The sequence below is a fragment of the Lithobates pipiens genome, unplaced genomic scaffold (assembly GCF_037356315.1).
Source record: "Lithobates pipiens isolate NorthernLeopardFrog02 unplaced genomic scaffold, aLitPip1_a1.2 Scaffold_8, whole genome shotgun sequence".
NCBI lineage: Eukaryota > Metazoa > Chordata > Amphibia > Anura > Ranidae > Lithobates > Lithobates pipiens.
Window position 1 is genome coordinate 342,089,150 of NW_027507903.1, and position 14,749 is coordinate 342,103,898.

The following is a 14,749-nucleotide window of genomic DNA, read 5'->3' on the forward strand; positions in this document are numbered from 1 at the left end:
GAGAAAAATTACTTATTTACAAAATTTGACAGAAACTAAGAAAACCTTTTTTTTTTTTTTTTCTTAAAAAATTAAATAAAATAAAAAACCAGCAGTGATTAGAAAAATGAAAATAAAATAATTTGGGTACAGTGTTGCATGATCACGCAATTGTCATTAAAAGTGTGACAGTGCTGAAAGCTGAAAAATGGCCCGGGTAGGAAGGGGGTGAAAGTGCCCAGTAATGAGGTGGTTAAAGGAGCAGGATCCATTTTTTTTTTCATGGGGTGTAAATTGTAATAACAGGTTTAAAACGGAGTTCCACCCAAAAGTGGAACTTCCGCTTTAAGACCTCCTCCCCAGCGCCTGATGGTGAAGGTTTTGAGGAGGAGGGGGGAGCGCGGGTACCCGATTTTGACAGGTACCCGCAGTCACTTCCATTCCGGTCATCTTAGGCGATCGGAAGTGGAAGTTATGCTTCCCCCTCCCTCCCGAAGTCTTCTGGGACACAGGACAGGTCTCAGAAGACTTCAGGACCAATCACAGAGCCGCTGGTGAATGCACAGTGGGCACCCGGTTGTGAAGCCGCAAGCTGTCACAGGTGAGTGCCCATAGTAAAAATGCCCATCCCGTCGAAGGAGGAGAGAGGAAGAAAACTGCTGGGGTGCTTTGCTGGACCATGGGACAGGTAAGTGTGTGTTTATTAAAAGTCAGCAGCCACAGTTTTTGTAGCTGCTGCCTTTTAATAAACACACAAATGACTGGAACTTCGCTTTAAGAAAAAATAAATAAAATAGAAAGCCTTGCAAAATGATTCACAACACTCTAGAGCTCTCATTACCTTATATAACTGGCTTCAAATGTACAAAACATACCTCGGGATGTTAGATGTAAGACTGAAAAGGATATTGAGGACTAACTAGAGGAATTCTTCATGAAGCTGAGAGAAACACAAAGCCATTCTGGATCTAGTGACAGTAATGGAAAGAGAATCAGTTAGTTATGCTCATAAGCCTATGACAAATATGCATTGCACTTTAAAATCTACAGCAAATATTAATGCCGTTTTGCTGGTTTAGTATGATAAAGGAATTATGCTTTTCCTACATCATTGCTGCTCTTTGTCTTGCGTTTGAGTTATAAAAAAGGAACTTCGGGCAAAACATTTTCTTCTAGATTTAGCGGAGAACCTATGTCAGGTTTTTATTGCTGTCTATGTCCCATTTGAAAGCACTTATAGTGTCAGAGACACAAACAGGAAAAGAGAAAATCTCCCCAAAATGAGGATAACACCCAGCTTGAACAGTGGTCACTAGAACAAAGGCTCCCAGAAGGAGAAAATGAAATTTTACATCTCAATTGTGTTCTGGGGACAACGTTTATTATCAGTTCCAGTTTGATGTCTTGCCATCCTAGTATAAAAAGTTGGTGTAAAATGTTTCTTTTTTTAAAAGTCAAAGACAGATCTTTCCACTTAGTATTTTCACTTGTGTATTCCAATATATAAAGAGAAGAGGATAAAGATCAACACAATATGTACGTTTAACAATTTGCAGTTTGTGTTCTGTCTATATCTGTGTTTATTTCTAGCAGTGGTTGTAAACCTCAGGCATGAAATATGAACAAATCATATCCCTGTTTAGGCCAGTTTCACACTGGGGCCGTGGCCGTTTTAGCAGCGCTTTAGCGCTGTTTAACCACTTCATTACTGGGCACTTATACCCCCTTCCTGCCCAGGCCAATTTTCAGCTTACAGCGCTGTTGTACTTTGAATGACAATTGCGCGGTCATGCTACACTTTACCCAAACAATTTTTTTTATCAATTTGTTCCCACAAATAGAGCTTTCTTTTAATGGTATTTGATCACTGAAGATTTTGAAGAAAAAACGCTTTTCTTTGTTTCTGTTATACATTTTCTCCTTCACTAATGGGCACTAATAGGCGGCACCTGATATGCAGCACTGATGGGCATTTATAGGCGGCACTGAAAGGCTGCACTGATGGGTACTTATGGGTGGCACTGATAGGCATCACTGAGGAGACATCTGGCAGGCATTAGTAGTGGGCACTGACTGGCATATTTTGAACACTGTGTGATATTCCTGGTCGCCATGGGGGGGCATATCTGGTCATCCATGTGTGTGGTGGGCATCCCTGGTGGTCCAGTGTGGGCATTCGCAGAGGGGCTGCGCTAATAAACTATCAGCACAGACCCCCCCCCCCCCCCATCGGATCTCCTCTACTGTCAGATGCGAGTGAGGAAAAGATGATAAACGGCTCCTCCTGTTTACACTGTGATCAGCTGTGATTGGAAACAGCTGATCACGTGTTAAAGAGCCTCCATCATCCTGCTGGACATCATGACACCCAGTCAGGATAACTGAACCACTGCCTAGCTGTCATTTTGCTATAAGCCGGGCAGAAAGTGGCTAAGTGGCGCTTTTCGCGGCTAGCGGGGCACTTTTAACCCCCACTAGCGGTCAAAGGGGTTAAAAACACCCGTGTTTCAGTGCTTCCGAAGAGCTACCCATTCATTTCAATGGGCAGGGCGTATTGGGAGCACTGTATACAGAGCTCCCAAACCGCCCCAAAGATGCTGCTTGCAGGACTTTTTTGAACTTCCCACAAGCGCACCGCCCCAGTATGAAAGCACTCAGGCTTTTACATTCGGGTGGCATGGGAGGTAGTTTTCAGGCGCTTTACAATCGACATTTCTAGCGCTAAAATGCCTGAAAACTGCCTCAGGGTGAAAGGGGTCTTATTGTGTAAAACAATTCAGTTATCTTACGTTGGCCACAGACAGATCAAAATGTGTCCAGTTCAGCAAGAACCAGCTGAATTTCGATCTAGATCCCCCGCTGAGCAGGCCAATCCACTGGTGGAGCCCACCCCATGTGAAAGAGCCCTAACTGGCTTGATGGGGGAATCAATTTTCCAATTACTTTTCCTGCAATTGTACTTGCCTTGTGATGTCACATGTCAGAAGGGGTAGGCTCTCCGGGCAACATCATTGAATGGGCACTCCCCATGCCTATATAAGAGGAGCCGGACAGTGGGGAACATAACAACGGAGGAACACAGCTTTGCAACAAGAACAGCTTTTTTGTTTGTTTTTTTAGCAGGAAACCTGCGACGGTGAGGAAGAAGATGGTGGCAGTGATGACATGAGGAGGAGGAAGGAGACAATGACAGCATGGGAGAAAACAGCAGCAGAGAAAAGGCAACGACAGCGGGAGAGACGGCAGCTCAGAGCTATTTTACTAATACAGGCATTGTCAAAAAATAGCTCTTGTCTTTTTTCTTCTTTTCACTGCTTTTTTGGTGAATGGAAAGGGGTACCCAATACCCATTCACATAGAGGGTGGGGATCTGGGGGTCCTTCCAGATTCCGATAAGCCCCCCGCCCACAACCACCGGGCAAGGGATGTTGGGAAGAGGCCTTTGTCCTCATCAACATGAGTGAGGGCAAGGTGCTTCGGGGTGGGGGGCCACCCCTGCCCCAAAGCACCATCCCCCATGTTGAGGGCATGCGACCTGGTATGCTCCTTTTCTGACCTGCCATGCGGCATGCTTGGATAAGGGTCTGGTATTGAGCTTGGGGAGGGGCACGCCGTTTTTTTTTTTTATTTTGGCGTGGGGATCCCCTCCGAATCCATACAGCACCGTGGTTTGTTTGTTTTTTGCAAATTTTTTTGCCTGCAATTTTTATTTCTTTTTTTCAATTCAGCTTTTAGTGGGACCCCCACTGACAGCTGATGACTCATCGGTTATTAGAGACGTGGCGGCTGGCTTCCTGCCCCCCCTCTTTAGCAACCAGCTTTATACAGTGTGCTTTACAGTGCGTTTAACCACTTCAGCCCCGAGAGATTTGGCTGCTGAACGACCAGGCCATTTTTTGCGATTTGGCACTGCGTCAATTTAACTGACAATTACCCGGTCGTGCGATGCTGTACCCAAAAAAGTTTTTGTCCCACAAATAGAGCTTTCTCTCGGTTGCATTTGATCACCTCTGCGGTTTTTACAAAAAAAAGTATATATATATATATATATATATATATATATATATATATATATATATATATATATATTTTTTTTTTTTTTTTTTTTTTTTTTTTCCTTTTTGCTATAAATAAATATCCCCCAAAAATATATAAAAAAGCTATTTTTTTCCTCAATTTATGCTAATATGTATTCTTCTATATATTTTTGGTAAAAGAAACAAAGAAAATCGCAATAAGCGTATATTGATTGGTTTGCGCAAAAATTATAGCGTCTACAAAATAGGGGATAGTTTTATGGCATTTTTATTAGTAATGGTGGCGATCTGCGATTTTTATCGTGATTGTGACATTATGGTAGACAGATCAGACACTTTTGAGACCGTTGACATTTATACAGCAATCAGTGCTATAAAAATGCACTGCTTACTGTGTAAATGACACTGACAGGGAAGGTGTTAACCACTAGGGGGTGTGAAGGGGTTAAAGCGGAGTTCCACCCAAAAAATTGAACTTCCGCTTTAAGGAAGGTGACCCCTTGACATGCCACATTTGGCATGTCATTTTTTTTGGGGGGGGGGGGACTGATACCCTCTTTTTCAGAGGGTTCCAGCTCCCACTTCCTCCTGGCACACATCTCCCCCCTCCCTCTCGGCAATCATCTGGGACACGTCAGAGGTCCCAGATGATTGCCCAGCCAGTCATGGTATGTGTGGCGTGGTTCGTGCAGTGGGTGCCTGGCTGTGAAGCCACAGCCGGGCGCCCACACTTACAATGCCGGAACTGCAGAGAGGAGGGGGAGACGACCGTAGCTTCGCTCCTCCGCATCGCGGGACCCTGGGACAGGTAAGTGTCCGATTATTAAAAGTCAGCAGCTGTAATATTTGTAGCTGCTGACTTTTTATTTTTATTTTTTTAAGCAGAACTCCACTTTAAGTGTGTCCTAGGGAGTGATTCGAATTGCGGGGGGGGGTGGGCTACAAGTGACACGACAGGGAGCAGTAGATCTCTTTCCTGTGAAGGCAGAACAGGGAATGCCTTGTTTACATAGGCATCTCCCCATTCTGCCTCTTTATGAAATGATCATGGGCACCCGGAGAACATCGAGTCCGCTGGACCCTCGGGCAAAATCACGGAGCACGCAGCAGGGCGACGTAAATGTACATGCGGCGGTCGGCAATTGGTTAAAGAGAAAACAAATGTAAAAAACACAAAATGCATGAAAACTGCATGCAAAAATGCATAAAAAACACAGCCGCATAGGTGTGAACCTAGCAGAAAGTAGAATATATAAATATATATATTTTTTTTTAATTGTCATTTATAGCGCAAAAAATAAAAACTGCAGTGGTGATCGTAAACAAGGCAAATCTGTTCTGACAGGGGAGATCACACCGATCCTGTCTTTCTGCTAGATCTGTGCATTTCCCCAAGCAGCCCATCTCCCATACAGTTAGAACACACCTGCAGGGAACCCTTGATCGCCCCTGATGTTAGCCCCTTCCCTGCCAGTGTCATAGTACAATGTCAGCGCATATTTTTAGCACTGATTACTGAAATAATGTCACTGGTTCCCAAAAAAGTGTCACAAATGTCAGTTAGGTGTCCGATCTGTCCGCCGAAACGTCACAGTCCCGCTAAAAATCGCAGATCACCGCTATTACTAGTAAAGAAAATAATAATAATAATAAAAATGCCAGAAATCAATTCCTTATTTTGTAGACGCAATAACTTTTGCATAAACCAATCAATATACGCTAAATGCGATTTTTTTAACCAAAACTATGTAGCAGAATATATATCGGCCTAAACTAAGGAAGACATTTTTTTTTGGGGGGGGGGGGGGGGAGAGATAGATTTATTAAAGCAAAAAGTAAGAAATATTGCTTTTTTTTTTTTTTTTTTTTTTTTTTATTGTTGCTTTGTTTATAACGCAAAAAATAAAAACCACAGAGTGTTCAAATACCACCAAAAGCTCTATTTGTGGGTAAAAAAAGGACATCATTTTTGTTTGGGTAAAACATTGCATGACCGCACAATTGTCAGTTAAATGGACGCAGTTCCGTATTGCAAAAAGTGGCCTGATCATGAAGGGGGGGGGGGGGGGTAAACATTCTGGAGGGCAAGTGGTTGAAAAGGTGCAGCACCATGTCCTCTATATCAATGTTTCTCAAATACAGTCCCCGAGTATCCCCAACAGGTGATGTTTTCAGGATTTCCCTCAGATGAAACAGCTATAGTAATTACAAAGGCAGAGAAACCAATCAAATCGCCTGTGCAAAATAATGGACAGCCTGAAAATATGACCTGTTGGGGTTACCTGAGGACTTTAATTGAGAAACACTGCTCTAAAATCAATAATTGATGGCAATAAACTAATAAAAATGGAAATGATCTATGCTGGTAATCGCACATCTGATCGTTTACACACATAGGTACAGATAAACAACCCAGGACACAAAGCTCATGGCACATCCGATCGTTTACATACATACATACATACATACATACAGGTACAGATGAACAACCCTGAACACAAAGCTCATGGCACATCCGATCGTTTACATACATACATACATACATACAGGTACGGATGAACAACCCTGGACACAAAGTTCATGGCACATCCGATCGTTTACGTCCATACAGGTATGGATGAACAACCCTGGACACAAAGCTCATGGCACATCCGATCGTTTACGTCCATACAGGTATGGATGAACAACCCTGGACACAAAGCTCATGGCACATCCGATCGTTTACGTCCATACAGGTATGGATGAACAACCCTGGACACAAAGCTCATGGCACATCTGATCGTTTACATACATACAGGTACAGATGCACAAACTTGGACACTAAGTTCATGGCACATCCTATTGTTTACATACAGGTACGGATGAACAACCCTGGACACAAAGCTCATAGCACATCCAATCGTTTACATACATACAGGTACAGATGAAAAAACCTGGACACAAAGCTCGTGGCACATCCGATCGTTTACATACATACATACATACAGGTACAGATGAACAACCCTGGACACAAAGTTCATGGCACAACCACACCTGTATGCAAAACGATGGGCTGTGCGATGATCAGCATAGAGCCGCTGCCTGTCGTTGATTTGTGCTGGAGGTTGGTACACAAGATCTGGGACACCCGGGGCCATTTTTGTACAGACCTAGGTGCCCAAAAGGGGTTAAAAATAGAAGCTGTTTGTAGCATTCTAAAGTTAGGATTTTGTTTTATTTAAATGTTTCAGAGAAGAGGGAAGGAATGGCCAATGGTTATCATAGAATTTAGAAGAGCTGTGTGTATTGGGGCTCCTGTATAGAGCAGGAATGACTCACACAGGACAATCCGGCTCTACCTCCTATAGGAAGTACAGGGAATCATTACACATCACACTGCTATCCCCGGGACACCGGTATAACACAGCCAGCCTATCTATACCAGCACACAGGACTCTGCCTGAGCCCTTCTATAGAAACCAATCCTCACACACAGCCTGACAACTAATCGAGCACCAACCTGACAGGAACAGACACTCTATCTTCACGGCCACACAGGAACGTGCAGATCAGGAAGTTACAATCTGATACAAACCGGCCACAGCGCCATGTAGCGGCCCAGAGGACTCACAGCGTTTCCTCCTGATTCCGGGATAGGGAGCCGCTACATGTGGGAACAGAACATTGCCTTTGTGTGAAAGCCTCATGTTGTACGATGGCACTAATAAAGCTGTATAAAACCCAAAAGCAAACATATTTTATATTGCAAGAAAGTACATAAAAGGTGGGCGTTTGACGGCGGTCTCTGGATATATATTCCATCAAATATACACAGATATATCAAAAATAGAAGATTAATTGGTCCAAAATAAGGTTGCAAAAACAAGAAAGACACCCATAGGGTATCAAGAAGCCCACATATATAAAAACAAATATATGAGAAACAGGTGTAACATGGAGCGTGCCTACATGTTTCGTGGTACAGGCCACTTCTTCATGTACCACAAAACATGTAGGAAAGCTCCACGTTACACCTGACTGCTTCTCATATATTTGTTTTTATATATGTGGGCTTCTTGGTGCCCTATGGATGTATTTCTTGTTTTAGCAACCTTTTTTTGCACCAGTTAAACTTCTATTTTTGATATATCTGTGTATATTTGATGTTAGAATATATATCCAGAGACCGCGGGCAAACACCCACCTTTTATGTACTTTCCTGCTTTTTGACTACCGGGTTGGTGTTCTCTCGACATTAGGTTGTTTAACCGCTTCCAGACCTCCCAACGCACATATACTGCGGCCCAGGGGCAATAGGGTTGCCACCTGTCCAGGATTCACCCGGACAGTTCGGCTTTGGGTTCATGTGTCCGGGTTTCAGACTGTCTGAAACCCGGACACATTATTTAGACTGGACTATGGCTTTTCAGCAGGATTGCTGGTAGTGGTTGTCTCAGCTGCGAGTGTCTGTTACACTCTTTCACAGTCCCTAAAGCCAGCACTAACAAACCACCCCCCCCCCCCCAAACACATACAGATGGAAGAGGAGAGAGGGCTCGATCTGCATCTCTTCCACCCCACCCCTACCTCTCTGTGTCTGCCCACACTCCAATCCCTAGCGCTGTGCCTCAGAAAAGGAAAGTGGGAGCCAGAAATTTGAAGTCCAGCAGCCTCAGATCCATCTGGTGCTGACTGCCAAGGGGTGAGTGGGCTCACCATCCATCCATCCCTGCCTGTGACTGAAGTCTCCCCCCTTCTCTCTCTTGCCTCTGAGTAAGTACAATAAGGCAAATTAGGGTTCTCAGAGCACCCTTACATCAGAGTTCCCCTTTACACCAGAGGCCGTAGTGTTTCCCCTTACATTAGAGTCCTCTTCGTACATCAGAGTTCTCAGTGTTCGCCCTTAAAGCGGAGGTCCACCCTAAAGTGGAGCTTCCGCTCATTGGAACCCCCCCCCCTCCGGCGCAACAATTGGCACCTTTCAGGGGGGAGGGAGGTGCAGGTATCTGTACAGTACAGGTATCTGCACCCACTTCCCGCGTAGATTCTGCAGAAGCTACGTCCCTTTCCGCAGAATCCACGCCCCTTTCCGAAGGTCCCCCGCTGCCTGATGGGAAACACACGGATCCCAGAGACAGCGGGGACCATCCTTATTGCGCAGCGCGACTCGCGCATGCGCAGTAGGGAACCGGGAACTGAAGCCACAAGGGTCTACTTCCTGATTCCCATACCCAAGATGGTGCCGACATCGCGGGCGCGCTGGGCGGGTAAGTGTCATTATTTTAAAAGTCAGCAGCTGCAGTATTTGTAGCTGCTGGCTTTTAAAAAACAAAACAAAAAAAACTGCGGACTCCCGCTTTAAATCAGGGTTCCCAGAGCATCCCTTATGTTAGAAGCCCCAGAGGTCTCCCTTACATCAGAGTCTGCAGAGTCCCCCCCTTACAGTGAAAGGGAACTCTGCAAGTTCAGATGTAAAAGGGGAACTCTGTGGATTCTGATGTAAAGGGGGACTCTTGTTATTAACTTCATATGATTAGAAATGTTATTTAGTAGCAAAATATATGTATAGTTTATACTAAAAATTGCTGTGCACCACAAAAGTGTTCGGGTTTGACTTGAAAAAAAGGTGGCAACCCTAAGGGGCAAGAAACAACATACCTGTACGTTGTTTCTTGATGTTGGCTCTGGGGGCACGTGAGCCACGCTCCCGCTGTAATTGGACACAGTGGAAGCCAATCAGCAGGTCCGATGGCTGCCGGGACCCACTGATCGTTTGTAGGAGAGGCAGAATGGCGGTCTGCCTATGTAAACAAGGCAAACTGTCATTCTGTCACAGAGGGAGAAAGATCTCTTGTGTTCCTGCTAATCTATGTCTCTCTTCCTCCAGTCCACCCCCCCCCCCCCCCCCCAGATAGAAATCACTCCCCAGGAGCATACTTAACGCTTTGCTCGCCCCTGATGTTAACCCCTTCCCTGACAGTGCATTTTTTTAGTACTGATCACTGTATTCATGTCGCTGGTCCCCAAAAAGTGTCACTTAGTGTTCAATGTCGCAGTCCCGCTAAAAATCATAAAATGGCATAAAATTATCCTAAGTATCCCATAGTTTTTAGGCACAAAAATTTTTGTGCAAACCAATCAATATATGCTAATTGGGATTTTTTTTTACCAAAAATATGTAGCAGAATACATATTGACATAAACTGATGTAGAAATTCAATTTTTTATATTTTTTTATTGGATAGTTATTATAGCAGAAAGTAAAAAATATTGTTTTTTTTTCAAAATTGTCGCTCATTTTTTTGTTTATAGTGCAAAAAATAAAAGCCGCAGAGGTAATCAAATACCACCAAAATAATTCTCTATTTGTGGGGAAGAAAGGATATAACTTTTACTTGGGCACAGCGTTGCACGACCACGCAACTGTCAGTTAAAATAACCCAGTGCCGTATCGCAAAAAATGGCCCAATCAATAAGGGGGTAAAACCTTCTGGGGCTGATGTGCTTAAAGCATAACGCCACTATTGTTGAGAAGAAACACCCCCCCCCCCCCCCGTGATCTATGTACATTACAAGGATTATAATGACCTTTGTTGCAGATTCCTTCCTTTTGTTATTCTGAAGAAATTTCTGTGTGTTTCTCTGTGCCCATGTGGGAAAATGAAAACTAATTGGAGTGGTTTTATAATTATCAATCAGCTGGGGCACCTGCAGGTAGAGATGGCCTTGCGGTTCGCCCGGCGGTCGTTTGGCGGCGAATTTTGTTCGCGATTTGCCAAACCGGCGGACTTCTGGAGCTGTTCGCACGGCGGACATATGCGTTTACATTGTGAAGAACTTTGACCCATGACACATCCATCATGGGGTACAGGACAGCCAATTGAGACATTTCAGCACATGGACAATTCAACATACCCCCTACCTTATCAATAGACCTGATCTGGTGGCCATTTTACATTCTGTCTTTTGTCAGTGTAGGGAAAGGATGCTGTGTGGAGCAGGGACAGTCAGTTTAATCACTAGCTATTACTATTAGGTCCACAAAGGTCCTTTTAAGGACTGGTAGAGGTGTACAGTATATAGGGTTGTAATACACTTAGAATATACTTTCTTTCAAATATACGAAGTATATTATGGTGCACTGCTGTGCTGCTGAGTGCTGACCGATTCTGCAGCTGTCTTTTCTCAGTGTAGGGAGGGACAGTTTAGTGTTTGGAGCAGGGACAGTCTGCAATTCACTAGCTACTAGGTCCACAAAAGTCCTTTTAAGGACTGGTATAGGTGTACAGTATATAGAGTTGTAAAACACGTATAATATACTTTCTTTCAAATATAGAAAGCATATTATACTGCACTGCTATGCTGCTGACCGATTCTGAAGCTGTCATTTCTCAGTGTAGGGAAGGACAGTTTGGTGTTTGGAGCAGGGACAGTCTGCAATTCACTAGCTACTAGCTAGCTACTACTAGGTCCACAAAGGTCCTTTTAAGGACTGGTATAGGTGTACAGTATATAGGGTTGTAATACACGTATAATATACTTTCTTTCAAATATAGAAAGCATATTATAGTGCACTGCATGCAGTGCTGCTGACCGATTCTGCAGCTGTCATTTCTCAGTGTAGGGAGGGACAGTTTGGTGTTTGGAGCAGGGACAGTCTGCAATTCACTAGCTACTAGCTAGCTACTACTAGGTCCACAAAGGTCCTTTTAAGGACTGGTATAGGTGTACAGTATATAGGGTTGTAAAACACGTATAATATACTTTCTTTCAAATATAGAAAGCATATTATACTGCACTGCTGTGCTGCTGACCGATTCTGAAGCTGTCGTTTCTCAGTGTAGGGAGGGACAGTTTGGTGTTTGGAGCAGGGACAGTCTGCAATTCACTAGCTACTAGCTAGCTACTACTAGGTCCACAAAGGTCCTTTTAAGGACTGGTATAGGTGTACTATTTGGTGTGCAGTATATAGGGGTGTAATACATGTATAAAATACTTTCAAATATGGAAAGCATAGTATAGTGCATTTCCACTGTGCAGCATTGTGACTGCTGAGCGGTTCTGCAGCGATACTACAAACCGTGACAAACACAATTAGAAAAAAGTATTATAACTGGTGTGATAGACCAGTGGCCCCCAAAATGACAGATTGAAGCGGGGTGTTATATACCTTCTTCCACATATATTGCACTTCTCTAGAGACTTTTGTCACAGGGTCATTTAAAAAATGACAGGCAGAGGACGAGGCAGGCCCTTCCGCAGGGGTGGTACTGGTAGGACAGGAGCAACAGGCTTGAGCCAAAGTGGGAAATTGCAGAAGGTGCGTTCGATTACGTCTAAGGACACACCAGACATGGTTGAGTGGCTCACTCAGCCTTACTCTTCTGCACCCTCCTCATCCTCTCGATCTGCACCCTCTTCTTCACTCTCTGCTGTGTGCACCCCCAAAGACACTACCACCAACACCACCTCCACCATATACCCTCCGCTTGAGTCACAGGAATTATTTTCCGATTCATCACAAGACATTGCCGATGCGCAGCCACTCTTGGCATTGGATCAGGAAGAGGAGGTAGCATCAACCGCCACTCAGCAGTCTGACAACAGTACCCAGCTCAGCCCAAGGAGGAGGTTGGTCCCCTGTGTTGCTGCCTACTCAGAGATCTCTAATTATAGCGGTGGGGAAGGTGACGTCGATGATGTCTAGTGATGTCACGTGGGTGCCCACAAGATAGGGAGGAGAAACAAGTGGAACTTACATTGCACAGGAGAGACAAACCAGACTGCTAATGTAGCAGGAGCGAGGCATCAACCATGTACGGTCACATCTGGTACTCCCAGGACGCCAGCACATGGCTCCGCAGTATGGGCTTTTTTTAACGTGTCCGCTGCTGAAAATAGTGTTGCTATCTGCAGCCTTTGCAGTCAACGCATAAGTCGTGGTAAGCCCAACACTCACCTAGGGACGACCGCCTTAAGAAGGCACATGAGCTGCCATCACCGAACCCAGTGGGAGCAACGGAACCCACAAAGCCACACTCCAGGCTCTCACCATCCAGCCTCATCTTCTACTTCTCCTTCTCTTCTCTCCTCACAATTGTCCTCCACTCCACCTTCCATCATGCCGTCCTCACGTTTTTCTGGAAAAAGGAAGGCTTCCAAATGTTCGAGCGTAAAAAATTATGACGCCAGATAACCCTCTTGCCCAACTGTTGACCGCTGGCTTGTCAGAACTGATAGCCCGCCAACTACTGCCATATAAACTGGAGGACTCGGAGGTCTTTCGAAAATTTGTGGCCATTGGAACACCACAATGGAAGGTCCCAGGAAGGAAGTATTTCTCACAGAAGGGCATCCCAGAGCTATACTGTGCTGTGTCTGTTGTGCCTGGAAGCCAAGAGCCACACTGGTCCTGCACTCCTTTCAGCTTTGCATTCACAGGCAGATCAGGGGCTAACACCGCTCAATTTGACAGTTGGTAAAGTGGTGTGTGACAAGGGTGCCAATCTGCTTAGCACATTGAAACAAGGCAAAATTACACAAGTGCCATGCATGGCACACATCTTAAACTTGGTCGTGCAGCAATTTGTTGTCAAATACCCTGGGGTCCAGGACATCTTGCGGCAGGCAAGGAAAATCTTGGCCCATTTCAGAAGATCTTACACAGCCATGGCTCGCCTTGCTGACATTCATCGGTGACACAATCTGGCAGTCAGATGTCTTATTTGCGATTGCCTGACGCAATGTAACTCAACCTTCTATATGCTTGATAGGCTGCTCCAGCAGAAACGTGCAGTTAACGACTACCTGTACGAACACTGCGGCAGAACAGGTTCTGGGGAGCTTGTTTTTTTTTCACCGCGCCAGTGGCTGCTTATGCGCGATGCATGCAGACTTCTGCAGCCATTTGATGAGATCACCAAATTGGTCAGTCACCTTATGCCTTCTTTATGGAGCGTGCATTGCGTTGTGTCATTGATCAAGCCATGGAGGAGCAGGAAGATGAGGAAGTTGCAATGCTGGATGAATTCCCGGAGGGGGCTACTCTATCTGAGACAAGTCAACAACAGGAGTCTGAAGAGGAGTCAGAGGAGGATGGTGCCGGGGCGGATGAGGAGGAGCAAGAAGAGCATGCTTTAAACCTTTCTGAGATCCCTGTTGTTGTGCATGGATGGGAAGAGGAGAACGAGGAGGACGACATTATCCTAGATGATGAGCAGGAGCCAGGCCACCACCCCTGCTTCCAGTTTAGTGCAAATGGGGACCTTCATGCTCCACTGTTTTAACAGGGACCCCCGTATAAAAAGTATAAAGGTCAAGGACCAGTACTGGATGGCAACGTACTTAGACCCCCGGTACAAACACAAAATGGCAGAAATGTTACCACCATCACAGAGGGCTGTCAGAATGGAGCACTTCAAGGCCTTGCTTCGAGAAATGCTGCATTCTGCTTTTGCGTGCACTGGCAGAGGAATTCCCACTCCCAGAGAAAGAGTTGCGGGTACCAATCCAACAGCGCCTGCAAGAAGAGGGCGGTTTGAAGATGTGTTGGTCACTTCTGATATGAGATCATTCTTTCAGCCGACCCATCGACAGGTCTCATCCGGATCCAGCATCAGGGAACGCCTAGACCGACAGGTGTCCCACTACATCGGGTTAACGGCCGATGTGGATGCTCTGAGAAGTGATGAACCCCTGGACTACTGGGTGGGCAGGCTTGACCTCTGGCCAGAGCTTGCCCAATTTGCAATGGA

The 14,749-nt window shown here is 45.1% G+C and overlaps 1 protein-coding gene across 2 annotated transcripts in view; it reads right to left on the bottom strand.

Moving 5' to 3' along the window:
• RNF14 (ring finger protein 14) overlaps positions 1 to 7,598 on the bottom strand; it is an 89,426-nt gene extending 81,828 nt beyond the window's left edge. The window contains exons 1-2 of one of the 2 annotated variants that reach the window (XM_077473139.1): positions 7,516 to 7,598; positions 855 to 947 (exon numbers count right to left, since the gene is read on the bottom strand). The gene's annotated coding sequence lies outside the window, so the exon portion shown is untranslated. The remainder of the gene's footprint in view (positions 1 to 854; positions 948 to 7,515) is intronic. The other variant, XM_077473140.1, reaches the window with a different exon arrangement.
• Between the last annotated feature and the right edge of the window lie 7,151 nt (positions 7,599 to 14,749).